General features: G+C 46.0%; 2 long non-coding RNA genes and 1 pseudogene across 2 annotated transcripts in view; 2 read left to right on the top strand and 1 right to left on the bottom strand.

Annotated features, from left to right (window-relative positions):
• LOC132438835 (uncharacterized) overlaps positions 1-9,296 on the bottom strand; it is an 85,713-nt gene that overhangs the window by 64,281 nt on the left and 12,136 nt on the right. The gene's annotated exons all lie outside the window — the stretch shown is intronic.
• On the top strand, positions 1,839-6,252 carry LOC132438831 (uncharacterized). Its single transcript, XR_009522232.1, has 3 exons — positions 1,839-1,936; positions 5,198-5,365; positions 5,995-6,252. It is a non-coding gene; the product is annotated as an uncharacterized lncRNA (long non-coding RNA).
• Positions 2,465-2,564, top strand: LOC132439082 (U6 spliceosomal RNA; annotated as a pseudogene).

Genomic DNA, 9,296 nt, shown 5'->3' with positions numbered 1-9,296 from the left:
ATTTAGGTTGTTACAGAATACAGAGCAGAGGGACTTCCCTGGTGGTCCAGTGGTTAAGACTCCACACTTCCAATGCAGGGGGTGCAGGTTCGGGGAACTAAGATCCCACATGCCATGCGGCATGGCCAAAAAAAGTAAAAAAAGAATATTGAGCAGAGTACTCTGTGCTGAGCTTCCCATCTTAATAGCTCCAAGGACTTGGCAGTCTTCTTAATTTGTGCCTGAATTTCTATTTTTCCCAAATTCCCAACTTGAAGGGCTGTTGAGATAATATTAAATACTTTATATAAAGAACCTCATTTAGCACTTCAGTCCTTGTTTACCTTGACCTAGCATTGCTTCTCATCTCATCTTTCAAGACCATAAAGATCTGCCCCTCCACACTAGGGACCACCTTAGACCTTCTTACCATTCAGGATTGCTCTACATTGACGATCAAATTCCCCAAGCACCGAGCCTCCCCTTCCTCTTGCTCCACCTGATGGTCCATCTTACTGACACTTCTTTTTCCTGGAGCCCACATCCTGGAGGTCATCACTGACTACCCGCCCTCTTTGACCTCACCCCACTTCCTCTATAACCTTGACTTCATTGTGAATCACTTCAACCCCACTCCTTACAGCCTTCCTCATAAACCTTCTGCCTTGAGCCAATACAACCACCTGCTCTTTGTCCTATTGGAGAAAATCACACAACCCACGATAGTCAGTGCCTCTAGTCGCCCTGTAACATGGATCTGGACAACTCTCGTTCCCCTCCCGACAGTTGCTCTTCCAAACATTTCACAGCTTCCCTAAAGAGACCTGCGCAATGCCACCAATTCTCCATCAGCTGATAATCTCTTCCTCTCTCCCCACGAAGAAAGCTGGGGTTTTCGGCAGGAGCCCTAGCTCTCTTCCTTGCTGATTCTCTGCCCTCCAGAATGGGGTTGGCCCCCTTACCCCTTATCCCCACCCTAGCAAGGAGAGATTAGTAATCATAAATATCAAGGTCTGCTCTTGGCTTCATTCATGGCTTGCCTGGGGATTCTCACTGGCTTCTTCCGGTTCTTGCAGCCCTATCTGCTCTGATACTTTCCTCCTGTAGTGAAGGAAGGTGTTTCCCACTTTGTACCCTCCACTGACCGTCCTACCCTGTTAAAATGTCTCTATTCCTCCTATGCCCCTGCTCCCAGCCATAAATGATTGTGTCTTCTATGTACCTCACAATTTACTGAACACATTTTTCTATCTCATTTAATCCTCTAAAATAACCCTTTGAAGTGGATCTTTTTTAAAAATTTTTATTTATTTATTTATATTGAAGTACTGTTGATTTATCATGTTTCAGGTGTACAACAAAGTAATTCTTTTCCATTATAGGTTATTACAAGATATTGAATATCGTTCCCTGCGCTATATAGTAGATTCTTGCTGTTTATCTATTTTACCTATGATAGTGTGTATCTCTTAATCTCAAATTCCTGTTATCCTTCCCCCACTTTTCCCTTTGGTAACCATAAGTTTGTTTTCTATGTCTGTGAGTCTATTTCTGTTTTGTAAATAAGTTCATTTGTATCTTTTTTTTTAATGAAGAGAATCTTATTGTTCCTTTATCAATGATGGTTCAGAGACTTTAAGTAATTTGCCCAAGACAAGTGATAGCGCTGGATGGACCTCAGCCTGCTTCTCTCTTTTCACTCTGCAATCCTGGCATCAGTGACCACACTTCGCTGGCCACAGGTGGGATGTGCATTTCCTCCTCTGTGCTTGGCTGAATCCCCATATGCCCACCCGCTGTGCTCATTCACCGCACTCTGAAGATGTATTCCTTTATGTTTGCCCCTCATAAGGCTGTGAGCCCCTCCAGGGTGGGGAACTTCATTTCTGTTTTCCAGGTTCCCTCAGTAAATGCTTTTGATCCCATCAAGTTCAAGCTACCTTGGCCTGTGTGTCAGGTTAGTTGTGGCTAGTTGACCATTTTGCCTTCACACTTTCATAAAATGAGTGGACATGAAAAAGTGACGATACTAGAGAAAAGGTGCGAGATCTCATGGCCTTGGTACAATAGGGACAAAGCTGAGAAGAACTGCGAATGCTAAAATCAATGATGCCGGCCTCAGTTGGACGTGCAATGGGCTTTAGTTGGTCTGCACTGTATTCAATTGGGAAGGAAGAAAACGAAATCGAAGCATATGTATAGAAGGCTAGGAATATATGATTTAGGTGTATAACTAAAACACAAGGGGTAATTAGAAATTTTATGATTTTCTCACTTGCCCTGGACGGAGCCCCTCCTTAGAATGTGAGACTGTGTTGTTTTACTTGTGCACACTTGATTCATATGGAAACAGTCCCTTGGCACTCACCGTGCACTAGGCCATGTTCTGGAGTGAACCCTAAGAGCTGGGTACGGTTACCACCCACCCTTCTTTTTTTTAAGATGAGAAAACAAAAGCAGAGAGAAGTAAAATAACTTGCTACAGGTGCTCACTTCAGCAGCACATATTCTAAAACCGTAGAAACAGAGAAGAGTAGCATGGCCACTGCACAAGGAGGACACAATTTGTAAAGCATTCCATTTTTAAAAAATTTATTTTACTTATTTATTTTTGGCTGCGTTGGGTCTTTGTTGCTGCTCGCGGGCTTTCTCTAGTTGCGGCGAGCAGGGGCTATTCTTCGTTGCGGTGCACAGGCTTCTCATTACGGTGGCTTTTCTTGTTGCGGAGCACGGGCTCTAGGCGCGGCCTTCAGCAGTTGTGGCTCATGGGCTCTAGAGCGCAGGCTCAGTAGCTGTGGTGCACAGGCTTAGTTGCTCCGCGGCGTGTGGGATCTTCCCGGACCAGGGCTCTAACCCGTGTCCTCTGCACTGACAGGTGGATTCTTAACCACTGCGCCACCAGAGAAGTCCAAAGCATTCCATATTTTTATGACCAACTCTCTACAAATTCTTATCCGTGGAGAAGACAATGCTTAGATCTGCATCACAATCACCCTTGTTTACTGTGTGTTTTCCTGCACACCTCCCAGAATGGACTCTCCCCACCCTCAACATCCTCTTCTGTCTTTAGCTGAGGGTGGCATTTAAGATGAGGGCTTCGCCCATTTTGGCGAGTTACTCAATTTTTCTGGGACTCTCCCATGTACACATGTTATTTGATTTTCTCCTGTTTAAAAATAAATAAATAACTTGCCCCAGGCACACGTGTGCCCTCTGTGTAGTGGTGGCTGGATTCCAACACAGTCTGTGCTTTTCACCAGCACATCACACTATCTCTGTCTTAATGCATTTGCAGAACACATCATGCATGAGAGCAGATGACTGTTTGAACTTCACGTGATGTGTAAAGGAAACCAAATCTGCTCCTATTTTTATTTTATTTTATTTTTTTTGCTCCTATTTTTAGATGAATTCCTCCTGACACAAAGCAAGAATGACTGCTTCCTGGTGGAGCGACTCCCACTTTGATAGTTTATCCAGCATATATGAGCACTGGATATAGCTGATCCTATCACTCAGATGGAAAAGGATTTCATCCCTTTGAATATTATATTGTCATATGTTCTGGAGAGTGATTATTTTTGTGAGGAGGAGGAAAACAAATTAAAGGAAACGAAGGAAAAATAAACTAAACAAAGGAAAAAAATTAAAAGTTGCAGTTGATAATTCAGTAAGAGGTGTGGAGACTGAAAGCAAAAACAGAGCTTAAAAAAAGTTACCGTGTAATTATATCTCAATAAAAGGAAATAAAAACCAGATTCCCAAGTGACTTTAACTTTAGTTGTTCAAGCCAACTTACACAAAATTCTTTTTCAAGGCTTATGATGCGTTTGACAAGATCTCCAGGATCTAAACTCAAGCTAAACCATAAGATAAAGCTAACTGCAGATGAAAAAGATATGGCTGCCTACACCACCTTTATCTGAAAGAGACCAAAAAGGAAAGCCGTGTTTTGTGAAATTCTCAAGGGAGAAGAGAATAAACATTTACCCAGTACTTACCACATGCCAGGCCTGTCAACAGAAATTGGTTGATCTCCTTATCTCCAATATACAGATGAAGAAGCTGAGGCTCAGTAGGTCATGAAGAGAGTAAGGACTGGACCCAAGCTTTAACCCATGTCTCTTTATAATACAACATTCTGTCCACAAATTCTTGGTACATCGCTATAGGTTTCTGACTTCAAAAATGATTAATATATAATCATTTTGTAATATATACATATATCAAATCATGATGCTATATACTTGAAACTAATATAATGTTATATGTCAATTATATCTCAATTTAAAGTAATTATTAACAGTGTACACTTATCTACCCAAATCTGGGTCTCCAGAGCCACTCTAGTTACTGCCCTAGATGTGTCCCAATCCACTTCTAGCCTGACAGTTTTGAACAAATAGCATTGGTATATGAAGAAATTGTACTTGAACCTTACCCTTTGAGTTAAAAAACTGCAATTTGTAATAGGAAATAACATTTCATATCGCGACCCACTACACACAGATAGAGTGTTTAAGTGCACTACTTCAAGAAACAATATTGGAACTTCTCTGGCAGTCCAGTGGTTAGGACTCGGCGCTTCCACTGCCAGGGCCCCAGATTCGATGCCTGGTCAGAGAACTAAGGCTCCGCAGGCCGCAGGGCCAAAAAAAAAAACACCCAAAAAACAAACAAACAAAAAACCCCAATACTGGGGCTTCCCTGGTGGCGCAGTGGTTGAGAGTCCGCCTGCCGATGCCAGAGACACGGGTTCGTGCCCCGGTCCGGGAAGATCCCACATGCCGCGGAGCGGCTGGGCCCATGAGCCATGGCCGCTGGGCCTGCATGTCCGGAGCCTGTGCTCCGCAACGGGAGAGGCCACAACAGTGAGAGCCCCACATATCGCAAAAAAAAAACAAACAAAAAACAATATTTAACTTTGTTACATGCACTGCTCTCCTATTTTCTTTTCTATTCCACTTTTAAAATATGCTGATCTTGAGCTGTTAAACTGATTTCATGGCACACCAATGGGTTAAGATCTACCGTTTGAAAAACACTGTCCTTTAGGGTTTTGGTTGATCTTGAGATATTTTTTTCTTGTTTTGTAAATGCAGAAATATAGGCTCTAAAGAATGAGGTGACTTCCTTAAATTCACACAGCTAAGAAATATTGGATGGAGGACCTCAACACAGAATTCTGTGTTTATGCCCAGTATTCTTCTGAATACAGAATTTCTTCAGGGGAAGTGTAAATGAGAAATTGAAGAAAACCCATATGCAACCCTGTGAGAAGAGAGACATAGCTGTGTGAAGAGTCAAAAGAGGAACATTTCATAGGAGTCTCGCTGCAGCTGACGCATTTGACAGTCATTTCTAGGGGACGCCTGCTCTGGGCCAGGTGAGATGCAGGACCTGGGAATTCAGAGGTGGGGACTACACAGTTCCTGCCTTAGGATGGGCTCCCGTTTCAGTGGAGGAGCCTTCCCTGTAAACAGATAAATTGCGGTGCAGGGTAATTAGAACCAGACTAGTGATGGAGGAAGCACAGCTGGAGGCTGTGAGTGGGGGACAGAACCATGAGAGAAAGGAGCCATGAATTCTGTTCAAAGTGAGGGGCTGGGAAGAGAAGGGAGTTGAGGAGAGCAGGCTTGGTGGTGGGCACAGGGGGTGGCCGAGCTGGTGGTATGGGCAGAATATCTTGAGGGTAGAAGGCACTGGGTGGGCAGAGGAGGGGAGCATTTTGGGCAGCCATGTAACCGAGCAGGACCCTAGGAGGCTTTCCCAGAATAGACCCCCACCCATGTCCTCCGCCTGCCTTTTGTCTGTAGAAAAACTTTAGTCAAAGAATAAATTTAATCAGAGAAGTGAGAAAATGCAGAAAGAAAGGGAAACGGTCAAGCAAGACAAAATAATAATACTTTAGCCATTAATCAAAGTCAAGGACCTTTAGTTCCTCCTCAAGGACTATAGATATTATTCTAAGCCACAACCTTTGAGCTATTTTACAGATACTAAAACTCCCACCAGGTGGAAGAAGTTAACTGTACACTGTCTACAAGCGCGTAGACCCCAGACCAGTTGGAACCAGAAGGTTGATGATGCTGACTCCTGATTACCTCACCACCAACCAATCAGAAGAATGTCCACGAGCTGACCACACCCTGCTCCTTGAACACTATAAGACTCCTCACTACCCGCTCCGGGGTGGGGCACACAGTCTTGAGGATGTTAGCCCACTGTGGCCCCCTTTGTCTGGCAAAGCAATAAAAGCTACTTTTTTCTACCTCACCCCAAACTCTGTCTCCTCCTTTCTCTTCGCATTTCTATTTGGCACCGGTGAAGAGGCCGGTTTTTGGGAACAGCTGGAGTAGCAAAACCAAACTGCAGGCCACTGAGGGGCGGGCGTGTGGGGCATGAGGGTCAGGCGGGTAGAACCCCCTTTTTCAACTTAGTGAGGTCACTTCTGCTCTCTAGACTTTATCCATTGGAACAGTGAAGAGTGAGCAGAAAAGCAAGCTCACGTTTGTTTTCATGGTAAAACCCTTTGCTCAAATGAAACCTCCAGGGAGGCCCAATGTATAAATGAGGAGGTGGAGGATGTTTTTTTCTTAACAGGAAACAGATCTACCGTTGTTTGGAACTATACTGTGAAAACTCCTTGATGGGGGGAAGGGGCAGATTCTCACCCTGGGGTCTGAACATGCACCAAGACTTGGAGAAGACAGAGCTGCTTTGTCTGAGGGAGGGAGGGTCTCTCGGACAGTCCAGGAGGGCAGGCGAGAGGGACCCAGCAAAATGGGGGGAGGGTCACTCCCCTCTTGCCATGGCCTCCCTTCCCCAGCCTCACCCACCCGTAGTCCATTCTCCACTCTATCAAAATCTGGAGGAACCCTTTTAAAAGGTAAAACCCTTCGATGGCTCCCCTCACTCTCGGAAGGAATCCAAACTCCTGACCATGGCCTCCCAGGCCCTGCGCCCTCCGCCCGCTGGCTGCTGCCCAGACCTTGCCTCCCACTGGCTTCCCTCACTTACCACCAGCCACCCTGCCCTCCTTGTTGTTTCTGAATTCATCCCACGTGCTTCCTGCTCAGGGCTCTGGTACTTATTGTTCCCTCTGCCCGGCCCACTCCTCACTCAAATATCTTATTTCTCTCCATCACTTCAATCAGGTCTCTTTGCAAATATTACCTGAGCAGAGGACCCTTTAAGCCAGAGCAGCGGCCTCTCCATCCCTCTTCACGTTCTCTCTCTGCTTTGATGATTTCTTCATAGCACATATCATGTAGTAACATTCATTTGATGACTCCTCCTGCTAGAGTGAAAGCTCCTGAGGGTGGGATTTGACTCCCCTCCTCCTTACTATCTCTCCAGCATCTGGGGTGGTGCCTCCAACATAGAGATGCTCCATAAACATGTGCTGAGTTAGTCGCTTTGCTAAAGGGCAGAGGAGTCAGTGAGTGTAAGTTGCCTGTGATAGCAGAAAGCTTGGCAGGCTTTGGACTTTCCCTGCCTGTAGCACTGGAGCAGGGGTACCTTCCACTGCTTATAGGGACTGGGCAGGTAGGCACCCAGCTGGCACATGGGTTAAATGTGAACTAGTTTAAATAGGAGCTAATGAGGTAGAAGCAGAGGGGGGCCTGGTGTCCCAGGGCCTTCACCTTCTTCCTTTTGGATCCTCAGGCACAGCATCAGCGCAAACTCTAAGATGTACCAGCATTAGCTACACAGTGGCCTTTCTTGTCTCCAGGACGACAGAGGATGAACCCTGAGACCCCTCCCACTGGAGGAAGCGTATCTCTGTCACTCTGGAAAGGGGACTCAGGAACTTTTGCCCGGAACCCAGGGACCAGTCTGCAGGCATGGAGGAGACTCTGGATCTTGGCATGAAACTGAACCTATGACAAGTGTAGGAGCCTCTATTCTGAGGGTCCCAGATGTGTCAGTCATGGAAATGTGAGGGTGTTTTACCAAGGTGTTCACCTCAGACCTCCCTGAGCTGCCATCTTTGATTCCCTGTGTTTGGTCACAGACTCTGTGATGTGCTCCTATTAAAGAAGAAGAGACGCATGATAATGAGAGGAGAGAGGGGGAGGAGTTAGAGAGAGAGCTTGGGAGAGATGAAGAGACAAAGAAGAGAAGAGGCACCAAGAAAGAGAGACTATAAAGGGAAAACCTCAGGGCAAGAGATGTCAGGGAAAGAGCAAGACATTAAAGGAAGGAGAGAGAATCAGGGAAGAAAGGCAAGCACAGGAAAGGACAAAAGCCATAAGAGAACAAAATGGCTGGAATGAAGTAAAAGTTGTCTCCAGGATGTGCTCGTTTTGGACTTGCAGAAGGTTGGAGAGGGGAGATCACACAGTGCCTCCTTGGCTGCCCTCCTAGCTCCCGGAATCTCCCTGCCAGGAGCCCCACCCTACTTCCGGCTCATCAGGGTGGGGCTCCCTGTGTTTCCTGGGATGAGTCCTCAGTCCCAGATGGTGAGCCTATAAGGGGGTGGGGTACTCCAAATGCCACGCTCCTGATCATTACTAACCAAGGCTAAGGGTTCCAGCCCCTCCTTGGGCTTTGTTTTTCTGCCCTGCTGACACAGTGGGTCGGAGGGCCAGTCCTAGAGGGGTCCCAGAAGAGAAGGGCTGGCGAAGAGAAGAAATCGATGACACCAACCCTGGGGAAGTTTCAGACCTACAGGAGGGAGCCGTTGCCCTGTGTGGGCTATAGCCCCAGGAAGATTCAGCTATGGCGCCCAGGAGTCCTGAGGGCCCAGAACTGCCCCCAGAGGAGGACCTGTCTTCTTTTACTTCCTCAGCTTCCCACTTGCCTGCTGCGCTGACTCTACCTGTTCCAGGGAGGGGGATCTCCAGGTGTCCTGTGGCCTCAAGTCACCGTTCTCAGAGAGAAAAAGTTTGTGAAGAGTCTGACAGATCGCGGATGGATGAATGGAAAAAATAGAAAGTACAGCAAAATATTAAGATAGAATCTACATGGTGGGCATAGGGATGTTCACTGTACAATTCTTTCAACTTTTCTATACTCTGGATTTTTTCAAATAAAATATAAGGGGAGAGAAAAAAAGTGTCTGGCAAATAGTAGGCATTCCTAAGTATAAGGTGTTGGGAGTGTAATCCCTTTCCAGGAGAATCTATATTTCAAATACCTGCAGAGGACAATGTTTATCCTGAAAGATGGCAGATTGCAGGTGAGGGCACCAGCAGAAACCAAATAGGGGAAGGAGAACCTTGGACCACACCCAGAGGTGATTAGGAAGTTTGCCCACACAAAGCAGCTGGCCCTTCGGTTGGTGATCTTTTCTCAAGTTTATTCTGCCTCTC

This window comes from Delphinus delphis, chromosome 15 (assembly GCF_949987515.2).
Source record: "Delphinus delphis chromosome 15, mDelDel1.2, whole genome shotgun sequence".
Taxonomy (NCBI): domain Eukaryota; kingdom Metazoa; phylum Chordata; class Mammalia; order Artiodactyla; family Delphinidae; genus Delphinus; species Delphinus delphis.
Note: the sequence above shows the minus strand (reverse complement) of the source record. Positions and strands in the feature narration are given on the sequence as shown.